The sequence below is a fragment of the Zingiber officinale genome, chromosome 2A (genome assembly GCF_018446385.1).
Source record: "Zingiber officinale cultivar Zhangliang chromosome 2A, Zo_v1.1, whole genome shotgun sequence".
Lineage (NCBI taxonomy): Eukaryota > Viridiplantae > Streptophyta > Magnoliopsida > Zingiberales > Zingiberaceae > Zingiber > Zingiber officinale.
In genome coordinates, this window is record NC_055988.1 from 53,694,575 (window position 1) to 53,716,227 (window position 21,653).

General features: G+C 37.3%; 1 long non-coding RNA gene across 1 annotated transcript; it reads left to right on the forward strand.

Moving 5' to 3' along the window:
- The first annotated feature begins 6,934 nt into the window (after window positions 1-6,934).
- On the forward strand, window positions 6,935-11,366 carry LOC122041121. Its single transcript, XR_006128834.1, has 2 exons — window positions 6,935-6,992; window positions 11,128-11,366. It is a non-coding gene; the product is annotated as an uncharacterized LOC122041121 (long non-coding RNA).
- Window positions 11,367-21,653: the final 10,287 nt, after the last annotated feature.

The following is a 21,653-nucleotide window of genomic DNA, read 5'->3' on the forward strand; positions in this document are numbered from 1 at the left end:
CTACTTAACCGGTATAATTAAAATCATCGAAGAAACCCTACCGAAAAATTCCGGCAGAGTCTCCCCTGTACCGGTGATCATAATCATTAATACATGACATAATATACACAGCCACAAGTGACTGGAACACATATCAATCAACCATGCAGTTTATATATCAAAAAGAAGCACAATACCAAGGAAAAATCAACTCTAACGAATACACGACAAAACAAACCAAATAATAACATACACAAGTTCTAAATATGTTAAACACTTAAACCAAAACATTCTAAATAAATTCTGGTTCAATCTCTTAGTCTACTCCATAGTCTAAACATCACACACCATCCGCGCCACCTTGTCGCCTTCCTTGCTATATCTTTTCCTTTCCTATATCTGCAGTAAGAGGAAGTGCAATCTATAAGCAAAATTTGCTTAGTAAGCGCTATCTAACTCACAAAAACACGAATATGCATTATACAGAAAAGAACTAGAAACTATATGCTCTAAAAAGAAATAAAGCATAAACATAACTGCTCATGTCAAACTAATAGCAAAGAAAAGCTAAGGAATCTACTCATGTAATTCTAATAGCTAATCATGCTGCTCATCTAATAGGTAAACATGAAAAACTACTCATCTACTAGATAAACATGGTAGAATAAAGAACTAAACTTACTGATTTTTAGAACTATATGAACTTTATTTCATTTGTTCTAAACTTAATCTTTAATACTTTATGTTTATATCAAACTCGTTTTACTTGTTCAAAAACTTATACTTATAATACTTCAAAATAATAATCAACTTCTTCTTGGGCCTGGCAACTGTACTTGCTTTTACTTTTGTAACGACCCGACCCATTTGGCGGCCCATTTGGCGACCCTAGGTCGTCGACCGTCGACCGTCGGCCGTGCCGTTACTACTAGGTTATCTGAACCTAGGGACGACTATGGGAGTCCAACCCAAGGACAACTGAGAGTCCAGCACAGTGCCACTGATAAAAGTAAAATACTTGTTATCTTTTAATACTTCTATATAATGCCTCGGCATTTTCTTTAGCACCTTGTGTGCCAAAATCCCTAAAGTCTTGACTTTGGGATCCACTTAAGGCCTTGGCCTTCTTCTTTCTTTTCTTTATCTTTCTTATACTTGTTAATACTTCTAAAAGAATACTTCTTTAAAAGAAACTGAAATGTTTAAGCAAATTCTAACTTTGAAATGCTTAAACCAAAAAATCTGTCTACTATGCTAATAAAATTCTGCATATTAAGCTTAATAAAAATCTTGTTTTAAGATTGGAATTCTGCATGCAATACTTATCAAAATCTGCAAGCAATACTTATGAAAATCTGCTTATTAAAATCTGCTTACTATACTTATACAAATCTGCATGCTATACTTATAAAAATTTGCTTATTAAAATCTGCATACCATACTTATAAAAATCTGCACTCTAAAGACTAAATCAAACTTCACTATAATCTTTTAAAACTGCACTATGAGGAGATTTAAACTACATTAAAACTTCCAAATTGATTTCAATTATCTCAACTTCCCCACTCATCTAATATCAACCACTGCTTTCTAAACTTTCTGTTTCATCATCAACATGATCTATTTATGATTAGAATGATATTTACTCCAATTTCCCTTACTTTTTAAGTCCGTTCCTACTTCAAACCAATATGAAGAAGTGATCTAATTGGAATTGTAAACTATGAATATTCAATCCAAATAACTTAAGTGCATATTGGAAGAACATTTACTCAAGCATCATAAGTTTAGATCCACTAAAATGATCCTGCTCCTCTCTACTTGGTCCATCAAGAAGAAAGACAAATACTAAGGTGTTTCATGCATATAGATTAACACTGTTAACAGCAGTGATCTCATAGGGGACCCAACGCTAAACTTCAACCAATGTACTTACTATCAATATATCATAAGCAATTAATGGGAACATCCAGGTATCATCAGGGGACAAATTAAAACCTCTAAGCATCATAAAGGATTGTTTCTACATCCTAATATGTTCTACACTTTTAAATGTTAAAGCCAACAAAAAAAAACATCTTGGATCAAGGCTTGTAAATCTTCCATTCTCTGTCCCCTTGAAACTCACGGCAGCACTTCAAATTCCCATGTTCTCTTTTGAAATCCACGGCAGTAAGCACACAAAAGAAAAGAAAACCACTGCTGCCTATCTTATGCTAAACAAACAACAAACCCTATTCCCTTTCTTTGAAGCACACGACAACAGGCACAAAATAGATCCGAAAACTGAAAACACAAGTAAATTCATGCAAAGCTTCGGAAACAAGGAGAAAATCAAGAATTAAACCTCGGAGCTATCCTACTGCAGGTGAGTAGCAACTTACCCCTTGTTCTTGCACTTACAACCGACGGAGACGACCTCTAGGGCTTCGGAGGTGTGGCTGTTTCGGCGAGCCCTTGACACCCATGTACTCTCCTCGACGAGGTGACCACCACCGTGTGAAGATCTCACAAAAAGATGCTCGGCCGGCCGTCGAAATTGATGCCCTAGGCTCGGCGTTGTTTCCGCCCGAGCACAGGAACGCCGTCGCGCGTGAAGGATCGGGAATTATGAGAGAAAATTTTAGGTTTTCGAAATAAGATTTAAATCTTATACTTTAGATTATTTTCGTTTCTAACTTTACCTTATATACTTGTCGCTGCATATCTGATCAGCAAAGACCGCTGGCGCAGTTGGTCCGTTGAGTTTTGCTTGAAGCCACAGGTCTGGGCTTCGATTCTCAGCCGCGCCCCTTTTATTTCCAATTTATTTTACTGTTCCTAACTACTAGTTAAATATATATCGCTCCATATTTGATTAACAAAACTTACTTAGCTCAGTTGGTTGGCTGACTTTGGTTAGGGTCTAGTTTGGTCCGAGATCTTGGGTTCAAAACCCGACCTTTAACACTTTCTATTTTATTTTATTATTTTTTTTAAACTTCTTCCTCTTGGTAAAAATACCAAACGAACTCCAAAAATTACGTAAAAATATTCTAAAAATTCCTAAAAATCTCTAGAATATTTTAAAGGTATTTCTAAATATTTTTGAATTATTTTTGGGACTCAAAATGAGGAAATTTGGGTCATTATAGTAATTGTTCAAGCCGAGTGGCAGTTGGATAGCAAAATGCCCAATCGGGAACAAGAGTTGGAAAAAAAATACTAATTGTCTAGTCAATCGGACTTGCAGCCTCCTTCGACTAGACTTGATGAGAAGACTTATGATATGGTGATAAAAATGAGTCCCCCAAAAGTGGGTCAAAACAGTGAAGATTGGCTGACGCGGAGGTCAAAGTTAAACAGTCAAAGCTATAGGGTTTGGTGGACTACGAGACTGCGAACCAGGTAAGGTCGACCAAGCGAGTCTCCAGAGTTGGTCGGACGTGAAAGAATGACCAGACTGTCCGAACGACCATCCTTCGCAACTTGCAGCTGAGGACAAGAGCCAATACTAAGTTAACCAGCTCACCGCCCTTGCCGATCAGACCTTAGGGCTGATCGGACACAATTCGCCTCTCCGATAATAGTAAAGACTAGTGAAGGATAGGTCAGTAGCTTCACTCTATACTGTCGAACTGGGATGTCTCGACTGAGTGGTGTTCAGTCAGCCTACAGCGAGATCCACATACACTTTCTATTTTATTTTATTATTTTTTTTAAACTTCTTCCTCTTGGTAAAAATACCAAACGAACTCCAAAAATTACGTAAAAATATTCTAAAAATTCCTAAAAATCTCTAGAATATTTTAAAGGTATTTATAAATATTTTTGAATTATTTTTGGGACTCAAAATGAGGAAATTTGGGTCGTTACAGTAATTGTTCAAGCCGAGTGGCAGTTGGATAGCAAAATGCCCAATCGGGAACAAGAGTTGGAAAAAATACTAATTATCTAGTCAATCGGACTTGCAGCCTCCTTCGACTAGACTTGATGAGAAGACTTATGATATGGTGATAAAAATGAGTCCCCCAAAAGTGGGTCAAAACAGTGAAGATTGGCTGACGCGGAGGTCAAAGTTAAACAGTCAAAGCTATAGGGTTTGGTGGACTACGAGACCGCGAACCAGGTAAGGTCGACCAAGCGAGTCTCCAGAGTTGGTCGGACGTGAAAGAATGACCAGACTGTCCGAACGACCATCCTTCGCAACTTGCAGCTGAGGACAAGAGCCAATACTAAGTTAACCAGCTCACCGCCCTTGCCGATCAGACCTTAGGGCTGATCGGACACAATTCGCCTCTCCGATAATAGTAAAGACTAGTGAAGGATAGGTCAGTAGCTTCACTCTATACTGTCGAACTGGGATGTCTCGACTGAGTGGTGTTCAGTCAGCCTACAACGAGATCCACATACACTTTCTATTTTATTTTATTATTTTTTTTAAACTTCTTCCTCTTGGTAAAAATACCAAACGAACTCCAAAAATTACGTAAAAATATTCTAAAAATTCCTAAAAATCTCTAGAATATTTTAAAGGTATTTCTAAATATTTTTGAATTATTTTTGGGACTCAAAATGAGGAAATTTGGGTCGTTACAGTAATTGTTCAAGCCGAGTGGCAGTTGGATAGCAAAATGCCCAATCGGGAACAAGAGTTGGAAAAAAAATACTAATTGTCTAGTCAATCGGACTTGCAGCCTCCTTCGACTAGACTTGATGAGAAGACTTATGATATGGTGATAAAAATGAGTCCCCCAAAAGTGGGTCAAAACAGTGAAGATTGGCTGACGCGGAGGTCAAAGTTAAACAGTCAAAGCTATAGGGTTTGGTGGACTACGAGACCGCGAACCAGGTAAGGTCGACCAAGCGAGTCTCCAGAGTTGGTCGGACGTGAAAGAATGACCAGACTGTCCGAACGACCATCCTTCGCAACTTGCAGCTGAGGACAAGAGCCAATACTAAGTTAACCAGCTCACCGCCCTTGCCGATCAGACCTTAGGGCTGATCGGACACAATTCGCCTCTCCGATAATAGTAAAGACTAGTGAAGGATAGGTCAGTAGCTTCACTCTATACTGTCGAACTGGGATGTCTCGACTGAGTGGTGTTCAGTCAGCCCACAACGAGATCCACATACATGTCTTGTCGTACTCTTTCAGAAGTTTGTGCCGTCGATAACAGATAATGTCTTGTAGGCAAATCATACTGTCGAAGCTTCTAGCCTATCACATCACAAAGATTTGCATTCTCACTTAAGGAAAGGTGTTAGAGACACTTTTCGACTTATCTTTTCTTAGAAAGCTTTGGAAAACATGCATATAAATTGGGATGCATGCATAGACGTTATAATGACACTATAAAAGGGGGTTTCCATTTACAGAAGGAGGTATGCGATGCTTTATTATTCTACACGCTCTCTTCCACTATTTGCTTCTACGATTCACTTTGCCAGAACCGAGTATTGATTTGAGCATCAGAGGGCCAATGCTGGGAACCCCTTCCCTGGCCAGACACTAACACTCCCTGTGCTGTAGAACAATGTGGAGTCTTCATCTAGTCAACTGCAGAGTCATGTTCCTAGCTAATCGTCTTCTCAACTTTCAGACAGGATCATGGTCTATATTAAAATGTCATTAGAACTTCATCAAATCATCACTAAAATTGAAAAACATAGTTATTAACAATAAAGCATGTGTCGAACAACAAAACATATGTACTATGATCCATATAATGCAAAAAATGAATGTTAGAAATCTTTCCTTAGTGTTTTACGTGTGAAAAAAATCGAGCGAGGCTTAGGAGAGCGACGAGAGATGATTCAACAACATTCTTCTTCAATTTTCTCTAACTTTTGGGATGATTTTTCACAAAGGGTTTCTAAGGGTGAAGGGAGCAGCATAAAGGCTAATAAAACCCTAAAATTTTTCCTCTTCTCTCCAAAATAAAACTCCCCAAAAGGAATATATAATATAATAGGGAATATTTCATTAGCTAAAATATTAATTAATTAGGTCCGTTAATATGTAATTACTAATACATAAATAAATTTATGATAACCTTAAATTTTCACCTTAATTATTTCGTGTCTCTTCTTCTTTTCTTCTTTGGGCAAGCATTGAGTAATGATTGAAACTTCTATAAAAAAAATCTTCCTTTTTTTAAAAAATAAATAACATAAAATATTAAAACTCAATTTAATCAAATTAAATATTAATTAAATAAATATTATAACTCACTTTTTTTTTTTAACATTGGACACTACAATTCCTCCCCCCATAAATGAATTTCGTTCTCAAAATTTAAAACTTACCAAACAACTCCAAGTAACAATTTCTTATGTCAAACTCGATCTCTCAAATGACCTCCTAATTAGAATGATTTGGCCACTTGACTTTGACAATATTGATCATCTTATTCTGCAGCTTCTTCTACTATCTGTCTAAGATTTGCACAAGACAAGTTTGGTATAAGCCACAATGATTCATAATTTAGGGCATGCAAAGGGTTCGACATGTACTTTGTAAGATCTCATGTGCATGATTAAAGAATCTATTTACGAAATTTTCTAAGATTACACGAGCACTAACTAAGGGATTAATTTATATAATTTTCCACAAATTATAGAAATTTTTTAAAATTTTAAATGAACTTGTACGATATATTTTAAGGAGATAGAGTTACTGAGTTAGTTGGAAGATTATTTAACACCTAATTAAAGAGGGAGTTGATTGATTCCATTTGTCTAAGGTTAGAATTAATTGAACTACCTATATAATAGCCTAACCGATTCGTGATTTTGGATTTCTTCGCTCTTTCATCCTCATCGCCTCTGATCTCGACGAAGCTCTCACCCGCACCTGGAGCTCCGGCCAAGACACTCCTCAGCCGGCGATTCGCCTCTAAGGAGGACACTATCGGAATTGGAATCAAACAACCTTCTTCCCGTCGGCGCTGACATGGAATGACGGCTTCGGAGATAACACGTGAGAAGGGAAAGACAAGTTCATATCCTTATGATTGTGCGAGATCTATGAGGTAAGGGGTAAGAACTTAGGGGGGTGTGAAATGTTCATCTATGTGAGTGGATCAGTGGAATGGTTTACGATTGGTTTCTACCCTATAGAGTTTCGATTCGGCTTGAGGTTTCGTTGATGTTCTTGCTTGGTTCGCATTGTTTCTGGATTTTTTTGCCAGTGTGTTCTGTTTTTGATGGAGCTCGAGTTCCTTTGGAGTGTTCTTCTCGTGGTTCTTGTGGTGTTCGACTGGCCGTGAATGAGTTTGGGCTCGATTTCTCCCGTGATGTTGATGTTTTGAGTTTTCTGTGTGACACTTATTTGTTTAAATGCTTGACTAAGATGTTGGTGGGTGGAATGAGTTGTGATTTAAGCTTGCTATGAAGTTAAAGATTCGATTTGAGGTTCTCACGATGCCTTCGAGTCGATTTTGAGATTTCCGTGAGGTTCTTGATTCGGTTTGCGATTACCGTGGTGTTTGCGCTTTGAATTGTGATCGCTATGATGTTTTATTACAGTTAGGCTTGTTGATGCTATGCTTTATCCGGTTGTTTCATAACGTTTTGGGCAGAATGTTGATGTTTTAACCGTGGTCGAAGATGTTTGTGCTTTTTTGTTGGTTCTGCAATGCTGACAGTGTCTTTGTTTTGCTTGGTTTCTCTCTTGACCACTTAAGTTCTGGAATCGAAGATCTTGATGTTTTGGCTGGTTCGGTGGATTTTTTGCTTCCTTCTAATGTTTATGTAAGTTATGGATAGAATGTTGATGGCTTGGTTTACCTATTGTTTATGAAAATGCTAGACTGATTTGGGAAGGTAAGAGTCCAATTCGATGTTGTTCTGTTCACTGAATTGTCATGGGTTGATGTTGGATTTTCGGACAGATATGAAGTGATTAAATGGTTTTCCATTGTGCTTTGATTTCTTGTGTTGGCTGTGGTTGGAATTTTCAGTTCAGATCTTGAATTGATATTGGGTTTTTTGCTCTAAGGATTGTGATGCATATTTGGGGTTTGGTTGGTTTTTGGTTAGTGAGTTCTACTTGGGAATCGAATCAATGGTTTTGGGATCCTTTCGGGTTGGACATGGTTTTTGGTAGTTAGAACTATAAAATGAGGCATGGATTCTATGGTTTTGCACTTTGTAATGGGAATTCAAAATGGATTTTTCTTCTAGCTTGATAACTGCTATAGTGAATTCTTTTCCTTTAGTATTCAATTATGCACTACAAGCTTTTAGTTGTTATTAATTATTTTAAGCTACTTCGTTACAAGCTTTTAGTTGTTATTAATTGTTTTAAGCTACTTCGTTACATATGAGCTAGGTACCTGTTCTTTGTCATTCTTGTGTTATGTTTAACTTGTATGAAAAGGTCTTGTGAAATGGTATGCCTACTGATTGCTTTGAAATGAGCTAATGACATAGTTATAATGTGGATAGATTAAGTTTCTTATGTAGCTAATTGGATGGGTATGAGCTTATGTGGTGACAATACGGATTGGATGCCCCGAGATGAGCTCCGGGGAGGGCCCTTCCAAATATGACTGATACTGTAATTTATGACTGATACTGTAATTTATGGCTGATACTGTAATTTATGTTAGCTTCGGCTATAACTGCATGTTCTCCTAGGAGATACCATTAGGGTCATGAGACTGGTTGACTAGCTCAAATGGTGGTTACTACCTTGTGACATACCCACCCGTATTAGCTATGTAGACTCTTTTATGTATTGTATTTTTCCTTCTCTATTTTGTAATTGAGTTCATGTTCTATGCCTATTAGTTACTGCACCTGTTACTTCATGGATGCTCTTGCTGGGTGCTACTCAGAATTCTGTTCTATTTCTCCTGTACAAAAATTTATACAAGTACAGAACTTTTCCTAGCAACCCATGTGTTCTTCAAAAGTTAAACTTGGATTGCAAACGAAACTTAACATTATTAATCAAGTTCAACTCATGTGTTCTTCAAAAGGTTAAACTTGGATTGGAAATGAAACTTAACATTTTTAATTCAAGTTCAATCCATGAATTCTTCAGAAGTTAAACCATATTACAGATGTTGAGTAAATATCAATTTCAAGGATTGACTTCCAAGTCGTTGGCGAGACACTCGACCTTCTTGGTTATGGGATCATCCACCACTTCCTAGATAAAGCCTTTCAAAGAAATTGAATATTTAAACTCCTTACAGTAAACCCTAGGTTTAACTAAAGAGACCTCAATCGAAGCACAAAATCGAAACACAAAATCGCTAGCCTCTTGTGTTGGTATTTCAGGATCCATAGAAAGAAAAATTAAATTAGTACATCGCGGAAACAATTAACTAGTTATACTTTTCTTTGTAACTTAAAGACTTCTTGATCTTCTGCTGTATTCCTCTCCTCCTCTTGGACGTCGTGTGGGCGACGATCTACCAAGACAACACCACCCGAACCACTTCTATGCATCCAAGACTTTCAGCCACCAAGGGATGCTAGAATAGGGAGCCTCATTCTCTTCTTCTTCTTCTCCAAGAAACCGGCCACAATGAGGTGAAACCTTGATGTGCCGCCAACCTTAAGGGAAAAAAGCAAAGGGAGAAGAGGAGAAAGGGGGTCGACCACCAAGGAAAATAGAAGAGGGAACTTTAGGTTGTGTTACCCATAAGGCACTATCTACCTCTCTTTTATAATCCTTGGTGAATGTTAAAAAGGAAAATTTTAAACATAAATAAAACTTTCTTTTAATTCCAATCATGACCGACCATAGCTTGGGCAACAAAAAAGGAAAAACTTTAAAATTAAAATATCTCTTTTAAATCCCTTTGTGGATAGCTATAAAAGGAAAGATTTTAAAATTAAAATTTCTCTTTTAATTCCCTTTGTGGATGGATATAAAAGGAAAGTTTTAAAAATTAAAATCTCTCTTTTAAATCCCTTAAAGGATGACTATAAAAGGAAAGATTTTTACAATTAAAATCTCTCTTCTAAATCCCTTGGAGGATGACTATAAAAGGAAATATTTTAAAATTAAAATTCTCTTTTAATTCCCTTGTTGTCGTCCCCTTGCTTAGGCACCAAGCAAGGCTTGGCCGACCACCTCTTGGGCTCCAAGCAAAGCTTGGCCAACCCTTGCTTGAGCACCAAGCAATGATGTGGCCGACCCATTACTTGGGTAAGAAGTGGACTTGGTTGGATACGAGGTTTTATATATAGAGGCTACAACAGGGACCTAGAGGAGGAATTGTCTTTGGCCTCCTAATGAGCTTGAGCTTCCTGTGTTCGACCCGAACACCCAACTCAAGTTCATCAATAATAACTCATACCACTAAAAAGTTATTATTGAACTACCGCACCAATTTCATATTACATTATAGGTTTCTTCTTATCATGAGTGCATTAATCTCCCTGTGTTTAAGATATCGAATATCCATTAATTAAATGAGTTACTGACAACTCACTTAATTAACATCTAGCTCCAAGAGTGTACCATTCAATTTCATTGTCATCTCGAAACTAAGTCCACCTGCAGGGTTTATATGATAATTCTTATAATCTCCTCAAGGGGACATCATCAACATATATAAATAGGACACAATTTCCTTCTATAATCAACAACACACCATATAAATAATATTATTTTCCAACTTATCGAGCCTATTGATTTAACGAATAAATCTCATCCTTTGATAAATTAAAGAAATAAATACTAAGAATATGTGCTTGTTATAATATCGAGATTAAGAATACGCGCATCCATAATAACAGAGATTCTGTTCTTTTATGCAGTCAGTATAAAAGGAACAACCTCAAATGGTCCTGCTCAATACACACAGTGTACTAATATAATTTTATAGTTAAGATAAACTAATATCAAATTATACTACAGTCATTCAAATGGTTTGTCAAAATACATCTTGGTTGTGAACTACTATTTATAATTTATAAGGAACTGATAACATGATCTTCTATGTGACACCACACACCATGTTATTTATAATATAAATTAAATGGACAACTGCATTTAACTAAATACAGACATTTGACCAATGTGATTCTCATTCAAAATAAATGTTTATACAAAAAGCTAGGCTTTTAGTATACATTCTAACAGCTCTATTATTCATATTGGATTATACTTGCTGGGTTCGTAAACTCATGATGCTTACGTTACAGGTGAGAGAGATACCTCCCAGGATATGATAGGGAGCTTGCGGTCAGAGTAGACGAGGAGGCGAGATGGATGCATGCCCACTATCCGTACATCTAGGAGTGTTGGGGAGACTGATGTCATTATGTGCCTTTTTGTTTTGAGGAATCGTATTGGTGTCTTCCTATTCTTTCTGTTAATTTCTTCTTTGTAATACTATTGGTTATGTTGGGTATGGCAGTTCATTAGGGTGAATTTACTATTATGGTACTTTACAACATATTTTTGGTTGGATGTCTTTGGTTTGCTCATGGATAAAAAAAATGTTGAGAGAAATCTAGGGATGTTTTATACTTCCTCAGCATTGACATGTTGAACACATTGTGCTCTCCTACAAGATTCGGCAGTAAAGGCACTCTTACGCCAATGTCTCCACTCTGTCTAGGATCTCGAATGACCCAATGAACCTCAGACTGAGCTTGCCCTTCATCCCAAATCTCATAATACCTTTCATGGGTCCTATCTTCACGAAGACATGGTCACCAACTACAAACTCAAATTCTCTCCTCCTTTTATCTGCATAACTCTTTTGCCTACTTTGAGTAATCTTCATCTGATCTCAAATTCTGACTACTACTATCGTTGTTTGATATATGATATCTGAGCCTATCTCTATCCTTTCCTCTACTTCATCCCAATTGATAGGAGATCTGCACTTCCTTTCATATAAGTTTTGTATGGAGCCATACCTATAAACGATTGAAAACTGTTGTTATAGGTGAACTCCACAAGTGGTAGTTTATTCTCCCAACTTCTCAGATAGTCTATCAACACGCTCATAGTAAATCTTCCAAATTATGTATCACCCTTTCGGACTAGCCATCTATCTAGTAGTGGAACACTATACTAAACAATAACTCCATCCCCATGGCCGAATGGAGACTCTCCTAGAAAGACGAAGTGAATTGTGGGTCTCTGTCTAATACTCTAGAGACTGGAACATCATACAATCTGACTATCTCCCTAATATATAACTATTCATATTGTGTCATGGAGAAAATTATCTTCACTAGCAGAAAATATGCAAACTTGGTGAGATGGTCAACTATCACCCACATAGCATTGCATCCTCTCTCTATATTCTCGGTAGCCCAACTATGAAGTTCATCATGATATTATCCCACTTCCACTAGGGAATAGGAAGTGGATTAAGCATTCCTGCTGGCCTTTGATGTTCAGCCTTAACCTACTAACACGTTAGACTCTCAGATACAAAACGTATAATATTTCATTTTATACCTGGCCACCAATACTGTTGGTGCAATTTTCTTAGGTCAAGGTTGACCAGGTTGACTAAGCTTGAATTGAGTCAAGCTTGAATCTTGATATTTGAGTTTTGATATTTGATAATATATAGAGATTGCAAGTGTAATCATCCATTTTGGGAGATTATTAGAGAAATTCTCTTCTGGTCAATGTTTGATTAGTTTGGTGTGAAGAAAAGTCAAGTATAGGCAAGGGTAAGTCCAATGGAGAGGTTGACAGATAATGAAAATCCAAGTGGGTCAATGTTGATTGGATATTTGGAGTGAAAAGTCTTGGTGAGTGAAGCCAAGCAGATGAAAAGTTCTAGTGAGTGAAGCTAGGTAGTTGAAAAATCCTAGTGAGTGAAGCCAGGTGAAAGATTTAGTGAGTGAAGCTAGGCAGATGGTAAATAATGATAAGTGAATCCAGGTAAAAGACCTAGTGAGTGAAGCTAAGCAGTGAGAAAATCTTGGTGAGTGAAACCAGGTGAAAGTCCTGGTGAGTGAAGTTAGGCAGTTTGAAAGTCTTAGTAAGTGAACCACAGTAAGGAAGTCCTGGTAAGTGAAGTCAAGTATGTGAAAATCCAGGTGGGTCCAGGGTGACCAAACACCTGGAGTTTGAAAGTTCAAACGGGTCAAGGAGGATCAGACACTTGGCATGAGATGGTAAGTCCAAGTGGGCCAAGGTCGACCGAACACTTAGTACTGCTAGAAAAATCCAAGTGGGTCAAAAGATTAACCGAACATTTGAAACCAAAGTCTTAGTAGGTCAAGGTTAACCAGATGCTAGGTATAAGTAAGTCCCAACAGATTATGGTTGACCAGATATTAGGTTTGGGACTCTAGACTTGAGTTAGTCAAGTTAGGGTTGACCAATCGATCAGTCGATCGATTGAACCAGAGCCCAATCGATCAGTTGATCGATGGGAGAGCTTCGCGAGCAAGGACAACCCAATCGATCAGATGATCGATTGGAGGCCACTCGTGAGAAGAGCACAGTGTGCTCCCCAATCGATCAGCCGATCGATTGGGATACTCCAATCTATCGGTCGATGGATTGGGGCATATTTTCTCGTGAGATTGTGAGGCAGCCTGAATTGATCGGTCAATCAATTCTGGATTTATCTATGATTGCATAGAGGGACTCTGAATCGATCGGTCGATCGATCAAAGCCTCTCCAATCGATCAGCCAATCGATTGGGATATGACCGTTGTGTAGATTGCAAGGTTTGGATGGCTATGATCACGTAGATCTGACGTGACAATGATTGGAAGCATGCTCAATCGATTGGGAGCCTTATATCGCGGAGTATAAAGGTGATGGTGAGGTTCAAAGGACATAAGGTTTACACGACACTTCTCCCATTCTTTTGCCAGTTCTTGAAGTTGCTTGGAGAAAGGTGTTGCTACATTTTCAAGCATTAAGAGGCAATCTTCATCAATAAGATCAAGCAAGAAGAAGGTTTTATTTGTGTTCTTGTGTATTTACTTCTTGTTTGAGTTGTATATTGTTGCTGAGTCTTGTACGAGGTTTTTCCACCTCCAGTTGTTTTGAGAAGGAGAGTTTACATAGTGGAGAGTGTGTTCGGTGTGTGGATCCTTGGATTGGTCACCTTTTCTTGAAATGAATACCAAGTAAATTCTTATGTTAGCATTAGGAGGATTGCTTCGAGTTTTCCCGCTGCATCATCATCTTCATCGAAGCAAGTGAACGAGTGTGACAAGCTATTCACTCCCCCCCTCTAGCTCCCGAAGTGACCCAACAAATACAACTGCTATAGATCTCCATACATCTTCATAATCCCTGAATGAATAGAATATAGAGTGGAATGAGCTTCAGTCATCACATCAACTCATGTGGTATTCGATACTGTCACCTAGAGATGACCTCTGAACTTGATGATGTCATCCTTAGTTGTATAAAATGCATGCCCTTTGGTCTTGTCTCGCCGCCTCCACTTCTGCAGTTGTTCATCAAATGTCTCCTCATCTCGAATGCAGTCTTTTAGAGTAGACTGCACTATCAAAGAGGACAATCGAGGAGTGTTGCCCCTCCCATAATCTTAAGTCCAAACCTTTGGATATTTGTCTATAGAGGTTTCTATACTACCAACTGTGCTACAACTGATGTCTTTTGGCTCAAGGCATCTGCAACAACATTAGCTTTTTCTGGGTGGTAGCTAATATCACAATCATAGTCCTTTATAAGCTCTAACCAACACCTCTGTCTTATATTCAACTCTTTCTGTGTAAAAAAGTACTTGACACTCTTGTGATTAGTGAATATCTTCCACTTCTCACCGTACAAATAGTGTCTCTAAATTTTCAAGGCAAAAACCAATGCCGTTAACACAAGGTTATGAGCTGGGTAGTTTTTCTCATGCAACTTCAAATGTTTGGATGCATATGCAATAACTCTCTCATGTTACATCAAAACTGTGCCAAACCAAACTTAGAATCGTCAGTAAACAACACAAAGTCCCCTTACATTGAAGGCATAGCTAGCACTAGTGTTGTTGTAAGTGCTTGCTTCAATTCATCGAAACTCCTCTGTCAGTTTGCTCCTCACTCGTACTTAGCATTCTTCTTCATGAACACTGTCAATGGTACCACAATACTCAAAAATCCCTTGATGAATTTTTGATAATAGCCAGCTAAGCCTGAGAAACTGTGAATCTTTGATGCATTTCTAAGCACCATCTATTCTTTCACGGCCTCTACCTTCGACGGGTCAACTTCTATCCCTTCTTTCGAAATGATGTGGCCAAGGAATGCTACCCTCTCTAGCCAAAACTCACACTTACTGAACTTTACAAATAATTTCCAGTCTTGTAGAACCTGCAGTGCTATTCTCAAATGCTATCGATGCTCCTCTCTATTTATAGAATAGATCAGTATGTCATCTATGAAGACAAATGACAAACTAGTCAAGATATGACTAAAATACGTGGTTCATGAGATCCATGAAGACTGCCAGAGCATTTGTCAATCTGAATGACATCACTAGAAACTCATAATGCCCATATCGAGTTGTGAAGGTTGTTTTATCCACATCTGATTCTTTCACCCTTAGCTGATGATAACATGATTGAAAATCTATCTTCAAGAATGTTGCGGCTCCCTGCAATTGATCAAATATATCCTCGATTCTCGACAGTGGTTACTTATTTTTCATTGTGACCCTGTTCAACTCTCGATAATGAATACAGAGCCTCATACTATCGTCCTTTTTCTTAACAAATAGGACAAGTGCATCCCATGGGAAGAAACTATAACGAATGAAACTCTTCTCTATCAGCTCTTGAATTTGTTTTATCAATTCCTTCATCTCTATAGGTGCTAATCGATATAGTGCCTTAGAAATTGGCAATGTATCTAGCATAAGATCAATACAAAACTCCACTTATTTCTCAGGTGGAATACTAGCAACGTCATCAGGAAAAATATCAGGAAACTCCCTGACAACCTCTATCTCCTCCAATGGTGGACTATCTATAGTAAGGGTAAAAATCAAACTAGCTAAAAAAGCCTACCAACCTTTAAAAATGACTTTTCCTTGCCCGAATATAGGATATCAATCTAGGCAAGGCTAAGCATCTTGATGCCTCGAATAGGAATTGCTCTCTTCCTTTCGGTCTAATCAATACTAACCTCTACTGATAGTCAATCAATACCTCATTCTCTGACAACTAATCCATTCCAAGTATAACATCAAACTTTGGCATTGGTAATAAGATAAGATCAACATAAGTTGTATGACTGTGTAACTCAAGCTCAAGATCTTTGGCCTTGCTAATAGACCAGAGTTCTTCGCTTAACAAAACTGTTATAGTATAACCTATGCCTCTACGTCACACAAGGGACTCAGATATGAAAGAATGAGTAGTCCCGAATCTAATAACATCTTAGTGGGTATCTCGCTATAAGGACAGTACACAGGACATCGGCCACAACACAAACTTTATTCATAATTTTTAAGCATGGTCATAAGTTTTTTTTGAAAGATTCATGCATTAACAACGCAAAATTTTTAGCTCTACTAAATTAATGCTAATGAGTAAGTATACCTGTAATGAGTGTTGTGTCTGGATCAACCTTCTCGGTATGCATTACATGCAATCTCCCTGAAGTGGGATACTTCAACTGTGGGTAGTCCTTAAAAATGTGTACACCAACTCCGTATTTGAAGCACTTGTTTGATCCCCACATACATGTACCATAATGTTTGCGCTTGCACTCTTTGCATAAGGGTTTTTCATCAGTGTTGGGGGTAATAGACTTGTGAGGTTGCTATGTGGCCCTCTGAACGATTTCTTCCCTTGTTGTTGTTGTTGCTGCACTGGTAGTGACCTTTTCCTCTACATCTCAAAAGAAATATCCTTTAGAGCCTACTCTGCTCGGAAGCCCTAGCAATCACAGTATAGTACTTAGTAAGGTTCACCATCATGATGTCGCGATAGATAGTCAGTCATAGTCCATCCATAAAGTGTCTTAGCTTCTCTACCACGTCCTTAGCGATTAGGGGCACGAAGTGACACCCTCGATCAAATTTCTTCACATACTCAGCCAAAGTCTCCCTGCCTTAAGTTTATAAATTCCCGCTTCATTCGAGAATGTACATATGCAGTGAAATACTTGACATAGAACACCTCCTTAAACCCATCCCACGACAGAGTATTTATATCAATGGATAACTCCGCTCCTATCCACCATAATAATGCATCATTCTTCAGTAAATAAGTAGCACATCTCACCCTGTCAGCATCATCAAGGGTCATAAATTTGAATATCACCTCTATAGATCAAATTCACCCTTACTAGTGGATCAGTCATTCCCATAACATCCTTCGGATTCATCTTCCTGAAGCACTCATACGCTACCTCGGGTCTCACTCTACGAGCAGTCTTGGCGTGTTGCTTCAACAACTAAGTCATCCTCTAAAGCACTCGATCCCCAATGTCAGACAGCGGTGGCGGTGGAGGCGATGTCGCCTCCTCATGCCTCTCCTCCCCATACTCCCTATTTGTCCTTACATACCATCTAAGAGGCATCTCTATATACAGTCCAAAATCAACACATAAATCATATGTATTTTTAAAATAAAAGGCGTATCAATTAAATTATTAAATTCCTTAGAGTAGATAGTTAAACATTTAAAATTATCTCAACTTTTAAACTTATAGATTTGGGAGTTGACTTCTTGAGCTTCTCGCACTCGGCAGTAGGCATAATCCTTAATTAGGATCATGCTCTAATACTAACTATAACATCTTGCAACTTTATACATTTTAAAGAAAATAGACCTAGACATTTTCTTTTGACATATAGCTTTTGAAACATGAAGTACAAAACATTTGAAATTTCATAATTAAATAACTCAACTCCAAAGTCATGCATTTCGAACAAGTTCAACCATAAATCAAATAAAAATTTTGTTTGAACATCATGGTAGTAAATAAATATTCAAAGGATCTGAAAGTGCCACCAACCAATTAAAGGAACCTAAAACATCTAACAATCAAATATATCATCAACTCATGAAAGAAAATCCAACATCCTAATACGGAGAGTGACATAAACAAAAAAAAAAGATCATTGAGTGTGTAGTGTCTGGTATGAGCAAGCTTATCCATCAAGACCCTCCGTCTCATCATTACATGTACCATATGGACCTAGTGAGTATAAAGACTTAGTATGTTCACTACAACAAATATACTTTTCGTAGCGCATCATCAACGACGCACAGTTAAAGCATGCTGTTAATAATAGTTTTTACGGCACACCCAATAAAGTGCACTGCGGATAGTATTATATTTGTACAAACAACGACGTGTAGAAAAAATACGCTGTCAATAATTTTTTCTGTGTGCATGCAGAGTGCACTGTTAAAACTTAATATTAACGACTTACAAAGTGTGCTGTTAATACTTATACGTATATTAATAATTATTATTAAAATATTAACAGCATGCTGTTAATAATTTTTAAAAAATTAAGAATTTTCAAGTTCCTAAATCCTACCCAAACCTTCGCAGAATTATTTTCCACCGAAACCTCCGCCAAAAACACTCCGCGACCTAACCTCCTCCTCCACCAAAAGCCCTCCCTTTTCCGTCGAACCCCTTGCACCTAGCCTCCTTCGCTCATTCTACCCACTCATTGCCTCCTCCTCGCTGTTTGTACCCACTCACTCCACCATCGATAGCTACGGCTAAGAAGAAGGAATCTAGAGAAGACCCAATGGAATGGAGAAGTCGGTGTTGCTGTCCGTCTACGCGTCGAATGACCCTCCCATAGCCAGTGGAGAAATCGACGTTAGTCTCCAGGGATCATGCTACGTGCCGGAGAAGTGTTATCCATGGCCTTTCCTCTGTGGGTGGGGGCAACCTGTTGTGTTGCCCTTTGGCGTCCATCATCATTCCTCTGGTGGGCAAGAACTTGGAGATATTTGGCCTCACCCTCACTTTGCTCAGTCTCTTCCTCTCTCCCTGGCTTTCGTCCGATTACTCATAATTAGGTATTTTTTATTCAATCTAATTGAGGACTGTTGCATGTATGAGCATGACACTGACGCTACAAGAGATTGTGATGTGTCTGTTATTATGGAGATAACAAATTTAAACAAAGTCAAAGTGAGTTACACAGAGGACTTATTTCTGTTGATTTATCTGCATAAACTCCTAATAATTTTAGTTATCTTTTGTTGGCACACATAATGATGCCTTTTAGATGTTTATGCTGTTGATAAAAGGAAAATAAACAATATTCTTTTGTATATGCTGGATGGATTCAGATGTTGATCTATGATTATTAATTTGTTTCAATGAAATTTCTTGACTTTGTTTTTTTTTACCATTTTTGTATATTTTAGGATCCTAAAAGAAAGGTACACAAGTCTGTTAAAGGTGTATTAAAATTGGAGGTTGAAAAGCTTCATATTTCACTGGTTGATGTGGACAATATCTCTGACGGTGGAAGCATAATCATTGACTCAAATGATGATGGTGATCGTTTTATTGAAACTTCTTTAAGAAAGTATCATAGCAATGGTCCTGATATCCCTAGGAGTGGTAGTTTGAAGTTCATCAGCATTAATCGAAAAGATATTTGTAGGAATGTGTTAATTCCAGCTAGAGAAGATCATCCTGATTTTAGTGCCCATGTAAGTAGTATTTTTTCTGCTATTTATCAACATTCAATCTGCAATCTTGCTTTAACACATCCTGAAGTTCAGTAGATTTGTCTATTCACTTTACTTAAAAGCATAATGTTTCTAAATTAGAGGTGCTACTTTGCTAGTATTGTTGTCATATTTTCTTTACAAAACATTACTCTTCTTGATTTTAGAAAATTAAATCAAATTAGCTACTATTTTTGCTTGCATGCTATTATTTAGCAGAACAATATATCATTAATTTCTTTTAAAATATATCCTCTTGTGGAAACCTATATTTGTTTAGTTACCTCTCTCTTATCAAAACTTAATGTACAAAGAATGTTTTGTTGATTAGGGCACATAGACAATTAATTATCCCATTTTGTTTTAGGCTGCTAAAATTTTGATCTTTATAGCTCATGATTTTACAATTTCAAGCTTTTGATTTTTGGAGGATGACTAGAAGCGAGCCGTTCTCACAACTTTTCCATTATCTTTATGTTTATCCTTTAACTGTTAGCTTGGGTCGTAAAAGAAATTTGTTCATAAGGATATAAATGCGAAAGGATGACGCTAACATCCAAAAGCTACCATTAAAGGTTTGTGTTAATGAGAAGTGGTTAGGGTGTTGTTTATCACTTTTACTTTAGAATTCTTCAATATGTGGAGTTTCTGGTTGTTTGGTTGCTCGGGCTGAGTTTCCAAAGGCACAAGGTCAAACTCTTGAAAAGTATGCTCATACACAAATTGCAGTTGGAGCTAGAATGGCTTGCTACCATGATGAAGTTAAACGTTGTCTCCCTGCTATTTTGACACCCCAACACCATCTCTTGTTTCCTATTTTTTGTGTCAATCTTCTGATGAAACTTAAAGCTCCCAAACTTGTAAGTGTTAATCATGCTTTGATTAGTTTCATAGGTAGATTCTGTATTTCTGTTAAATCACACATGTGGAATATTCTTCCAATTCTTAACTGATCAATATGTAGGTGATTATTGGTTATGCTGCACTTCCTTTGACTTCCCACATTTAGTAAGTGTTGCATATCTAAATATGATGTCTTTTATATATTAATGGAGTTATACTTTAAGTTTATGAAAGGCCATAGTGAAAACCGTATACAGTATAGTGAATGTGCCTTTTCATATTTAACTTGCATTTCTTTCCCATTTTCACATTCCTTTGTGGCTTCACAGGTTGTGCTTGCTTCTGTGCTAGTCGGTGCAGTTCTGAATAAGTATCTCATTTTTGAAGTAACAAATAGTTTGCTATCATGGAAAAGTTGGAAAGGAACGTATCTTTTATATATATGTGTATTTAGTTTGAAAATCTTGGAATACAATTAAATAATTTATATTCTAAATATACTAGGGCCACGTTTATTGTTGAATTTCAGTATTTTGACACTGGCTCTATTTTTGGACATGCTATTAAATAAATTCACATATGTGTGGAAGCTTTCTTTTAATCCTTTTAGGCTAATTATAAGTCTGTTGGTGATAACATCGTAAGTTTGTTATTTTCATAATTGAGATAATGGGAAGTTTGAGGGAATCATTGTTGCACATCGTTCTTTGTTTGTAGCGTGGATTCCAGTCATACAAACATCTTTTATACTTTAATATCAAATTAATTATTCAACATACTTTGAAAGTTGTTTCTTTAAATATAATGAGTTATTACTTGAAAGTCTGTTTATGGCTCGATTTTTTTGGGTCATCTATACACTTTTATACCCATGGCTCAAACATAGATGGCTTCCCCAGCCTTTGCTTCTTCTAGCTGAGGTTTACAAGATGAGTAAAGTTAATCACTAGCATTTGTTGGATATTTTAGTTATTGCTTCAATTTTTTTTCCAAAAATACTTCAGCTACCACATAACTATTTAGGTGATCAGAAAATGAACCTACCTAATTTTCTCATAAAAATTAATACACGTGATTAGTAGAGGTATTCATTTTCTGATCACCTAAAAATTATTTTTTATTTATGTTTGTGTTTTTCTTACTCATGTTAATATCTTACCTGCCTTTCTCTGCAGTTAGAGGGCATCAAGTCAATCAAATTTTAATTGTAAAAGCACAGAAGG